The 11505-nt window shown below is 44.1% G+C and overlaps 1 long non-coding RNA gene across 2 annotated transcripts; it reads left to right on the forward strand.

Moving 5' to 3' along the window:
- The first annotated feature begins 1382 nt into the window (after positions 1-1382).
- LOC307200852 lies at positions 1383-4073 on the forward strand. 2 transcript variants are annotated; one of them, XR_013832452.1, is made up of 2 exons: positions 1383-2675; positions 3839-4073. It is a non-coding gene; the product is annotated as an uncharacterized lncRNA (long non-coding RNA). The 2 variants fall into 2 exon arrangements; XR_013832453.1 differs by lacking the exon at positions 1383-2675 and adding an exon at positions 3197-3446.
- Positions 4074-11505: the final 7432 nt, after the last annotated feature.

An 11505-nucleotide genomic window follows, 5' to 3' on the forward strand; every position in this document is an offset into this window, starting at 1 on the left:
CGGAGAAGAGGGTTATCAAAGGCTACCAGCCATGATGGCTATATTCTGCCTCCACAGCCAGTGTGGTGTAGTGGTTAAGAGCGGTAGACTTGTAATCTGGTGAACCGGGTTCGCTTCCCCGCTCCTCCACATGCGGCTGCTGGGTGACCTTGGGCTAGTCACACTTCTCTGAAGTCTCTCAGCCTCACTCACCTCACAGAGTGTTTGTTGTGGGGGAGGAAGGGAAAGGAGAATGTTAGCCGCTTTGAGACTCCTTCGGGTAGTGATAAAGTGGGGTATCAAATCCAAACTCTTCTTCTCTTCTTCTTCTTCTTCTTCTTCTTCTTCTTCTTCTTCTTCCTCCTCCTCCTCCTCCTCCTCCTCCTCCTCCACAGTTGGAGACGGCAAAGCTTCCAAAAACCAGTTTCTGGAAGCCAGAAATCAGCTGAAATCAGCACCTCCTTCAATTGCACAGTTAAGTCCTGTCATCCTTCATGCAAATGCTGTGGGGGCACTTGTAGCTTCTCATTGTTGCAGAGGGGAAGCTGCAGAGAGGGGAGATGAGGAGATCAAGGCAATGAGATCTGATTTCTGACAATGGATTTTAGCTGAACTGGGAATCAGTTGCAGACTTGCTCCCGCTCTCTCAGTTTCCTTGTCCTATGTACACACCCTTCCATTGCCCCAGATGATCTGCCCCACCTTCAGTGACCCAAGGACACATGAAGGTGCAGTTGAATCATATTCTCTCAACAGAGAGGTGCAGGCTAGACCTGAAAAGATAGGAGATGAGAAAGTAAAACAGATATACCAGTAGAATTTTCGGTGCTGGTGTGGTAGAAAATGTAACTGGTTTTTGTCGTTTTTTTTAAAGAAAAAAATGAAGAAGAACAAACGGAACGGGCAGAATGCAGCACGAAAAGGACAAATAACAGATGGACAAGCATAATTCAAAAGCAAATGCCAAATATTAGAAGGAACAACAGAGTTGGCTAACATATTGGCACAAAAGCAAAATAGATTCGGAAGACCAGCACAGTTATATAAAGTCCCTCTGGAGGGAAGAGAAGACAGTAGGTTGGCCATTTAGACATCATCAAAAAAGAGGACAAAAGTGGGTGCTGATTTGCATGAAAGTCGCATGTGCAGATTTATATGTAGCGACACAATGTCAGAAATAACTAGTGCAACTAGAAATACAATACCTCCCACTCTGTGTTCAGGGTGGTGGTGGTGGTGGTTGTGACATGGTGTCCTATGTTCCTGCTCAGTCTGCTGTAGTTTTGATGGGCAATTTCAAGACCCCCGCTCCTCTTTTGGGGGGTTCTTGATCTTTAAACTGGACTTGGACCAGGCAGCCTCTTCAAAGAGTTTTCCGTAAAGTAGGACCACCCTAGAAGTTATGCATTTTGATGCAGTGTTAAATAAGGAACTAAGTTATCTGATATGTATTATATTAAGTAAGTGTTCCCTGATGGAGGGAGCTAAATGGCTTTGCCCCAGTTTTCAGGGCACATCCAGTGCTGTTTTTCTAGAAAAAGTGGTGCCAGAACTCACTACCAACTTCTCCCTCTTTTTCTTAGGATGGCAATGACGTCTACCTGAGAGGTGCCTGAGTTGAGGTCTAGTGAGCTCTGTTTATATATATAAAAAAGCCCTGGACATCTCTCTCTCTCTCCCTTTCCTTAGTAGTATTCCTTTGCTAAGTTATGCTTGGACAAGTCCAAAAGGGGGGGGGGTGACTAGTACAAGGACTGTGTGCTCTGAACATTTAGTATACAGCACCAAAGATGGCAGCATGATAGCTTACATCGTGGAGTAGCTCTGGCACTAGCATACCCCACGTGTCCCGTGATCTCATGTGATTTCGCAGCGCGATTTTCCTCTGAAAGAAAGCAACCAATATGGCTGCCATGTTCTTGCGGTAAGAAAAGAGCAGATGGAATCCAGGAAGATGGCGTCCCAGATATTGGCTTCAAGGTGTTGAAGGGTATGCACTAGGACCCTGGTTTTGGATCCTACGTGGGTCCTCTCCCCAGCCCACGGCCCTTCCCAGATTGCAAATCTCACTGGTTTTGTTCCACCCCCTCAAGTGTTTTTGCCTGACCAGAATGTGTCCTCGAACCTTAAATATAAATCTACATAGCCATTATAAAACAGGGAAAGGGTATATGTCCTGTCACTCCTTTATGTTTATTCCAAAGATCCTTAATTATTTGTTCAGATTTATTAACCTTTTGTTTTCCTTGTATAACCCCAAGATAGGATGTTATCTGGCTCAAAGTTGCCAGAACCCATAATTTATTGAAGCACACTTTCTCCATTTATAGGATCTGTTCCTAATTCATAATTGGCTCAGTGAGGAGGAAGTCGTGAGCATCTTCAATCCCACCTTCCCTTCCAAGTTTCAGCACCTTAAGCTGCCCTTGCTCTCATCCTGTTCTCATTTTTTGAAGAAGCAGCACACAGTTGAATAACCTTATTAGGTGCAGGGAGGTTTTTTGTGGTGGGGGGAAGGATATCATCACAAAGAGCAGCTGGTACAATCTTTACATTGTGGCATCACAAATTTGTTTGCACTTCATACAAGCGGTTATACAAAGAATAGCGCAAATACACAGGGTCTCCTTTTCTTCCCACTCCACTCCTGAGGATTTCTGAATGTCATCGGAGATTATGAAGACTGAATGCAGCAAGTGAGTAATAATATTCAGTACCTAAGAGATCAGTTCGTTTTTGTTGTTGTTGAAAACGCCACAGATTTTCTGCTGACCCTGTCAACAACTACGAGAAGCTAATTTGCTAGCTCAATGACTCATCATTGGTTCAGTTTACACGGAGCTGACAAAGGTCAGCCGTGTAAAGGAAAGTATTTGGTTTTGATACTTACATCAAGGAGCTGCGATACTTCCTATGATTCCATGATTGATTTAATGTAAATTCGCCTAATTGCATAACTAAAGTGAACAGTGCTAGATGCTGCTGTCATTTGCTTTCAGTTATACTGGAGAGTTGTTAGCGGCGGGTTTAATAAAAGCAGACCTGACCCACTTGGGCTGTTTGCAGTATAAACACAACTCTGGACATGCTGTTGCAAGTTACACACTCCCATTCGGATTGTGCCGGACGTGGCAAGATATGCTGTTTCTGGAGGGTTTCAGGCCTCAGCTGCACTGCCAGAGGTTAGCGGCTTCTGTTTTGTTTTGGTCTGGTTGCCACGGGGACAGGAGGAAGGGGGAGGAAAGGTGGGCATTAGGTGTCTTTCCATTCCACTGCACACCTGTGCTGCGTAAGAGAGAGAGCAGCTTGACAGGAAGTGGCTATGTGGAAGCCCATGCTCATTCCGGTTCACCTCCTGCAACTTAAGGGATGTAGGAATGTTAAAGGCTCAAAAGCTGAGCACGCACAACGGTTTGCAGTATGGACAAAAACAACAGCAACACAACACCGTATAAATACATTGTCAAGTAAGAACAGAGTTAAGTGCTTGGCTGTTTGCTGTGGGTCCAGTCCTAGGCTGGGTGCAAGATTCAGGCTGTGAAGCTCACAAACAGAGCAGGAAGGCAGAAATACGAACCCTGAATGTGGTGGCTCCATTAGCGATTAGTAGTAGTACTATTAGCAGGGCCTGAAGCAAAACATTATGGTGTGAGAGCTGTTCAGGGTTCAAACCAAGCTGATATGTCCTTTTCCATGACAGTCCACTTCCCAGATTTCCATTTTCTCCCTACAGTCCGTAGACAACATTCTGTGCGCACTGATTGTGCCCAATGGATATTAGGCTTCTTCTTCTTCTTCTTCTTCTTCTTCTTCTTCTTCTTCTTCTTCTTCTTCTTCTTCTTCTTCTTCTTCTTTGCAGGGTGTGTGTGTCCTCGCTGCCCTTCATCCTACCATACACGCTTAAGCCTTCAGACGTGGTGTTTCTATGTGGCCACCGTGAATGATAGGAAGAGATTTATGGACAATGCCTGTTAACGGAGCTTTGGGTATGTTAAGCTGAAATTGCAATTTTATGATGTGAACCGCCCCGAGACCCAAGGATGAATGGGTGTACAGATTTATTAATTATCAATAAAAATAATAATTCATATCAATCACAGAATATGTTTGTTTGTTTGTTTGTTTGTTTGTTTGTTTGTTTGTTTGTTATTGATGTATCCTGCCTTTCTTCTGCCATGGAAACCAAGTTGGTGTGGATGTGGTTCTTGAGCAGTCATCTATCTGAACACCAACCAGACCCAGAAGTAGGAATGGATGAAAGTTCAGGATTCCTGACCTGGTTTATGTTCCTTGCACATAAAGTGGCCAGTCTGTGCAGCTTTTTTTAAGGATTTTGTTTTCTTTAATAGTCATGCTTTCAACTGGCTTATTTTTTTTCTTTTTTCTTTTTTTTTTGAGAACTTCTGTGCTGGTCCATGACTTTCCTGGCTTCTTTTAAACAACCATGCTGGCTCACTTGGAGAAGTGCTGAGGTTCCCACTCTTATACTGTGACTAGAAAGTCACCTGGAAGGAGCAGTACATTATAAGATGTTGCCCCTTCCTGGGTAATTCTACGGGGGGGGGGGGGATGGCTACCATCATGTACTTAGGGGACAGCCATATTTTGTTCCCCCTACAATATGTAAGGTGGTCTTTGTCTGGCAGGAAAGAAAATCATAGCCAGCTTTCCACAGGGAAAGGAAGAAAGGAAAATCCTTTCTCAGACAAAAGATGCAGATATTATATATCTATATCCAATCTATCTCAACTTCAGAAAAAGACATTTCTTAACAGAGAACAGGCGGATAGCTTTAGTGTGGAAAGAGTTAAAGCCTTGTTGAGAATTCCAAGCATACCTATATTCATTTCTTTTTGAATAAAGTGACAAATTCCCATTCTTGGTCACTGGAGCACAAAATTAGCCTGGTGCTGCAGTGAAAGGTCAACATGGAAAGAAATAAACAAGAGGTGAGAGGTCTTGACCCAAGTATAGAACAATAGAGATGGCTAAATAAAAAATTAATTCTACTGTATGCTGTGGTTCCCCCCCCCACCTTCCCTATAGAATAGCCACAGAGCACAGAATGGCTGCTTCAGAGCTTAAACCCAGGCCGCAGCCACACCATATATTTGAAGCATCATGCCACCTTGGAGAGTCATGGCTTACCCCAAAGAATCCTGGGAATGTGGTTAGTTTCAAGGTGCTGAAGTTGTTAGGAGACCCTTATTCCTCTCACAAAGTTATTATTCCCAGAGTGGTTTTACAATAAATTCTTCTTCCCCAGGAACCAGTGGCATAGGCTGGGGGCCACAGGGATGGTTGCCCTGGGCACAAAATTGTTAGGGGGTGAAAAATTTCAGTGCCTGGTGCTGCCTCAATACACCTGCACTTTCCGTTCCTGGGCTCCATTGAAAACAGCATCTCCATGCGAACCAGGAAGTGGCCTTTCCAGACAGCGCCAACAACTCTTCTTTTCTTATTTCTGTGGCTGCAGTTTCCTGGGTGAAGCAGACACTGTTAGGAAGTTGAAATGCATATGCATACTCTGCATGTTTCCATCCCTCCCACCCACCCCCTCCATGCAGCCCCGGGCACTGGCAACCCATGCAATGCCACTGCCAGGAACCCTAGGGAATTGTAGCTCCATGAGGAGAATAGGAGGTCTCCTAATAACCCTCAGGAGCCTTAACAAAGTACACTTCTCAGCATTTTTGGGGGTGGGGGCCATGACTGTTTAAAAATGGCTGCATATGGGAAGCAACTTGAATATAGAGTCATTGTCTGGTCAACATTTTGATAGATGGTTTATGGTTCAAGAGTTCTGTCATAATTAAGTGGGACATCTTTCTTTCTTTTCTTTCTTTCTTTCTTTCTTTCTTTCTTTCTTTCTTTCTTTTTTTCTTTCTTGGGAGATGCAATTTATATAAAAAAGAGTCATCAATCCCACTGGATAACATTGGGCCATCCGCATTCTCTTCCTAACTTACCTCACAGCGTGGTTTGTGAGGATAGTATTGAACAACCCTCATGCATGATGCCCTAAGCTCTTTAAAGAAATGGTAGGTTAGCACAAGGCAACCAAACAGAACCCATTCAGCGGATCGAATTGCACATATCATAAAGCAGCTTTTCCTCACCTGGTGCCCTCAAGGTGCTGCTCAACTACAACTCCCATCAGCCCCTGCCAGCAGCTGTACTAGTAAAGAAAACACCAGCTTTGCCAAATGTGGTTGCCCTTTAATGGAAGAAGGACAATGAACCAGATAATATCCCCATAGAAGACACTGTGTTGATTTATACAATATTTGACTTTATATGAAAATGCACTCATTTCCGGCAGATTCACAGTTGTTTTCTGTCTGGTGTAGGAAGTCATGGCTCGGTTACCAGCTGCAACTGGGTGAAGGCAGCACTGCCTTTAACATCAAAGTGCATTGCCTTCATTCTAGCGCAAGTCTTCTGGAGAGAGACTTGCGTTGCCCCATGATAAATATGATCCCCAACAGCAAGTCAACTACGTTTAATTTAATGGCACCAGCAGATTAAACCAGAGGCTCTTTATTTCTGTTCTTCATGTTTTGGGTCCTAGTGTGTTAACTTGGCTTCACTGGTTGAGTCGTGTTATTTTATTCTGAAAGGAACACTTGCCTGCTGCTAGCCTCCTTCCCCCTCATAGGATTCGCTCCTGCTCTTGGCTTCAGATGCTTCACATTAGCGGCAAAAGCAGAGCTGTACAGCTTTTTGCCAATTGGCACGGTGCATTTCAGCAGGTTGAAAAGGGCTGTATTAGGCCAACAGTAGAAAACAGTTGCCCAGATGACTTAACTGTAAAACCTCAGATTTACAAACAGTACCAGGAATACACCCAGGCCACATGAAGACTCTATCGTATGTGTCTGGAGGGCTTTGGGCATGCATGGAGAGAACTCTGCACAGCCGAATTCCGATACAAAAATATGGAGTGGATTATGGAGACCACTCTGTGTTTTTTTCTGCAAAGCAGGCTGGAGATTTGCTGGGGCAGAACAAAATCCACTGACGTTCCACCAAAACTTTTTAGAGCAGTGGAAACAACTAGTTTCTTTTAGGGATGAATGCATGAGTTTATTTGCAGCCCATGTCAATTTCACAGTCCATGTCAATTTCATGAATCTCCATTCTGTTTCCATATCAATCTGTGCTTTTTTTCGGGTGTAGGGGCTGCATTTAAATACATATTTTACCCCAAAAATGGTAATTTTGATGTGGATATGCATTTGTATTTTAGCATAAAACATAAATTTGTTTCTGAGTTTTGGTTTGCTGCTTGAGTTGAAAACTAAAATTGAGATAAGTGGACCCCCCCCCCCAAAAAAACCCTGTATTAGTTTAGGAGCACAATTTGTTGTTGTTGTTGTTTGAATTTGAGGACCGTGTGTGTGTGTGTGTGTGTGTGTGTGTGTGTGTGTGTGTTATAGTATAAAACCACAATATTCATAACGCAGTAGCAAACAAAAACCATACCCTGGCAGTTTAAAAGGCCACAGATTGTTGGGAGAAGAGGAATATTTTTGCCTGGCACCTAAAGATATGTAAGGATGGTGCCAGGGGAGCTGCTCTGGGGAGAGCATTCCACAAACAAGGGGCCACCACAGAAAAGGCAAATTCAACTGGTTCCCTTAAAAATGAGGACCAAATGAAATTCTCCTCCATCTCTAGATTCCAATCATCTACTTTTTCCTTCATAGGGATGTGGGAGAATTTTGAATCATTTCACATTTGAAGGCAAGGGGGTGAGAGGGAAATGCAAACCAAAACAGCCCCCTTTCTGCATTTGCACGTTTTTGAATTTTGCAATGCAGCAGACTCTACGTTCCTTCGTTCCTCTTCCCTTCAGGAGCACCAGGAAAGGATTATAAAGTACTGAGTCTACACATCTCAGACTGGGCACACCAATGTACATTCATTAGGCTGGATCATGGTGAATGACCATCAGAGGTGACCTGAGCACAAGGATTGCGGTAGGTGGACACAATCCCAATCTTGTGCTATGCCAGTGCTGGTGCCAGATCTCAGCATAGTTGAACATCTGCCAAGGGCCCACATCCCAACAAGAGCTGCCTGGGCCTGCTTCTCCTCCTTCTCAAGAAGGGAGCCCAGAGAGAGTAAGGAACTGAATTTGGGCAGCCATGAGAAAACAGAGCAGTAACTGCCACTTCCTGCTTGAGCTTTGGCTTCAGAACTGTAGTTATCCGGCACCTCATACTCAAAGGTTTTCATTCCGTTTATGGAGAATGTTTGAAATGTGTAGGCCTAGCATCTACATGCCACAAACACTGCACATCAACTACCACTTATGCTCAGGGCTGCCAATTTGTGTGCACATTTAGGAGATACGCATAGATCTGGCCCCACAGACCCTTAGCTGTGAGTTTATCTTTAAAAATAAGCCAATCATTGAAAGGCAGGTATGAAACATTATAAATTAACAAATTCACGAGAACAAGCACATTTAAGGCAAGTTGAGGTTTTTACGTATCTTTGTTTTATATTCTGCTGGAAGCTGCCCAGAGTGGCTGGGGAAACCCAGTTGGATGGGTGGGGTATAAATGATACAATTATTATGATCATCATCACCAATGATGAGGTGTGGAGTTGACAATGGCAGTCAAGAGGACCTGTAGGGGAAGGTGCCTTGTCCAATTGTCTCCCCCCAAAGCCTGGAGGTGGCACTGCAACTTACTTTAATACAGACATAGGCAAACTTGGCCCTCCAGATGTTTTGGGACTACAACTCCCATCATACCTAGCTAACAGGATAAGTGGTCAGGGATGATGGGAGTTGTAGTCCAAAAACAATTGGAGGGCCGAGTTTGACTATGCCTGCTTTAAGACAAGGGTGGGGCAGCCTTGACACTCCTGACTTCGTTGGACTGCAACTCCCTTCATCTCTGACCTTTGGCTATGCTGGCTGGGACAGGATGTGAGTTTCACCATCCCTGCTTTAAGGTAACTGGAAATATAACTTAGGCATTGCACTGCAATGAGCTGACCTGTGATCTTGTGCCAGTTGGCTTGGCTTCTATACAGCCCATGGCCTGTGGTGGCTGATGATGTTGAAAAATTGAGAATTATATTATATGGATATAATCCTTATTTATGACAGAGATGTCTGGCTGCAGCAAAGGCAGAAAGCAGTTAAAAGGACCATAAACAAGATGCAAAAAGTAAATGGAATGTAAAAATTCCCCTTGCAAAGTCCTCTTTTTAAATTATTGCTGTTATTATTAATTTTATGCATTATCGGCCCTCATTGTAAACTGTATTGATTGTAGCAAGTGGGAAGTGTTGATATACCCGCAGCTACTGTTAACAAAGATAAAGGTATCAATTATCAATTAGCAAATTGCTGCAAATAAGAACAAGGGAAGGCAAGAAAGTTCCTTACAGGGAATAGCTGACACCTTTGTAGTGTTTTGTAAATTACCCCCCCCCCTTTTTTAAAAAAAAGAATATTTTTCTGTGTTTTATACCATTTTCATTTATACATTTTATGTATATATTATAAAAAAGGTGTCTGGGACGTAATTACCAAATATGTTAGAGATAAGTTGCTGTTCTTTTAATCATTTGCGGAACAAATATTAATTGCTTCTCCAAAAATATATTTTTGCCCTTTTCTGCAGATAACAAGTAAAATTAACTAACAGTTCAATTATTCTATTAATGAGGTAGCTCCCTTCCCCACTGGCATGAATTCTAAGTGGTGTCTGTATGAGTGTGTGTGTGTTTTATTCTTCAAATGCCTCTTATTCTGAAAGCAATCAAATATATTTTTTTCTTTTTTGCTGCATAATCAAAAAATCCTACTCCAGAAAAAAACCACTAGACTACCACTGATGCAAAAATGATGGCCATGTTCCTTCCGTTAACTAGTTTTCATGAATTCAGCAATACAGGGGAATGACTAGAGAGGGGTTCAGATGAACCCCTTCACACTTTCAAGCACAGGCTAGCCCCACTGTCTGTCACTAACTTGCTCTGTGACCATGCTCTCAATGTGCTTGGTGAGCAGAGCATGAGTAGGAACTCTGTGTGCATACTCATTAAGGCAGAAGTCCTCCATACAAAGTGGGGATCTTGAAAATGTAGATGAAATCTGTGAGTTGCCCCCAGAGAGATCCATTTCATGCATCAAACACACAACTGGTGTGGGACACAGGAGGTGTTTGTGTGAACACCAGGGGTGCCAACTATAGGGGGCTCTGGCTGCCCCCTTTCTTGTGGGCCATACCACAGAGCCTCCAAAACAACTTCCAGTGCCTCACGAAGCACTGGAAGTTACGCCCAAGGCCTCATGAGACATCAGACGTGCTGTCTGAGGTCTTGTGAGATCTTGGAACCTGACTTCAGTTGGCACTGGAAGTCAGGTTCCAAGGTCTCACAAGAGGCCTCTCTGAGGCCTCACAAGATCTCGGAGATGCTTTCCGAGGTCTTGTTAGGTCTTGCAAGGTGCCACTAGAAGTCAGGTTCTGAGGTCAGGGGCACGGATGACGTCATGACGTCATGTCACAATGTGACATCTTGATGTTATGCACGCTGGGCACCCATAACTTGGGGCTCAAATTGGCTCCCCTGGTGAACACCTCTAAAAGGAGAGGCAAGAACAATGAGGGAGAAACATTAATGAGTGGCTGGTTTTCTCTCAGAGGCCTAAGTACCTCCATTCTACCAGAGCAAGAGTGGGGAATCTCAGGTCATGGGACAAAATGTGACCTTCCAGACCTCTCCTTCTGACACTTGGGACCGCCTTTTGAGCCACACCCCCTGCTTTGCTGGGCTTCAGAGTTTCTGTGCAGCTGAACTTTGATAATGCTTTTTTCTTCCCTACATGCAGGATAGAGGAGGATGTACAACTGCGAAGAAACCAGTTTACTGACTGGGACAGCAGCATATACCTGCATTGCAGCAGGTTGGGCTAGATGACCCTCGTGGTCCCTTGCAGCTCTACCATTCTATGATTTTATGATTCTTTGAATGAAGGTAAAATTCATATTGGATGCTCTTGCTCTGGAACTTTCCTCAAGCCACACCCCTCACTGGCCTTGTTTCACCTCGCAAGTGTTGCTGCCCGGCTGCAAGAGATGCAGCTCAGCTGGCAGAGCATGAGACTGTTAATTTCAGAGTTGTGGGGTCGAGCCCCACACCTGACTAAAGGTTTCTGCATTGCAGGGACCCTCATGGTCCCTTCCACCTCTACAATCCTATGACTATATGAATTTGTCATTGGAATCTAAGAATACCTCTTCCTTGTTTGGCTGGAGGATAGGCAGGGTGTGTGAGAGAGACTGTTTTTAAAGTACCCTGCTGTATAAAAGGGAATTACAGTGGTACCTCTGGATGTGAACGTTCACATCCTGAGTAGAATGCCCCGTTCACATCCTGAGTAGAATGCAACCCGCGACCGCATGTCTGCGTGTGCGCGGGTCGTGTTTCGCCGCTTCTACGCATGCGTGCAACGTCATTTTGAGCATCTGCGCATGCGCGAGAGCGAAACCCGGAAGT

This window comes from Podarcis cretensis, assembly GCF_951804945.1.
Source record: "Podarcis cretensis genome assembly, chromosome: 1".
Lineage (NCBI taxonomy): Eukaryota > Metazoa > Chordata > Lepidosauria > Squamata > Lacertidae > Podarcis > Podarcis cretensis.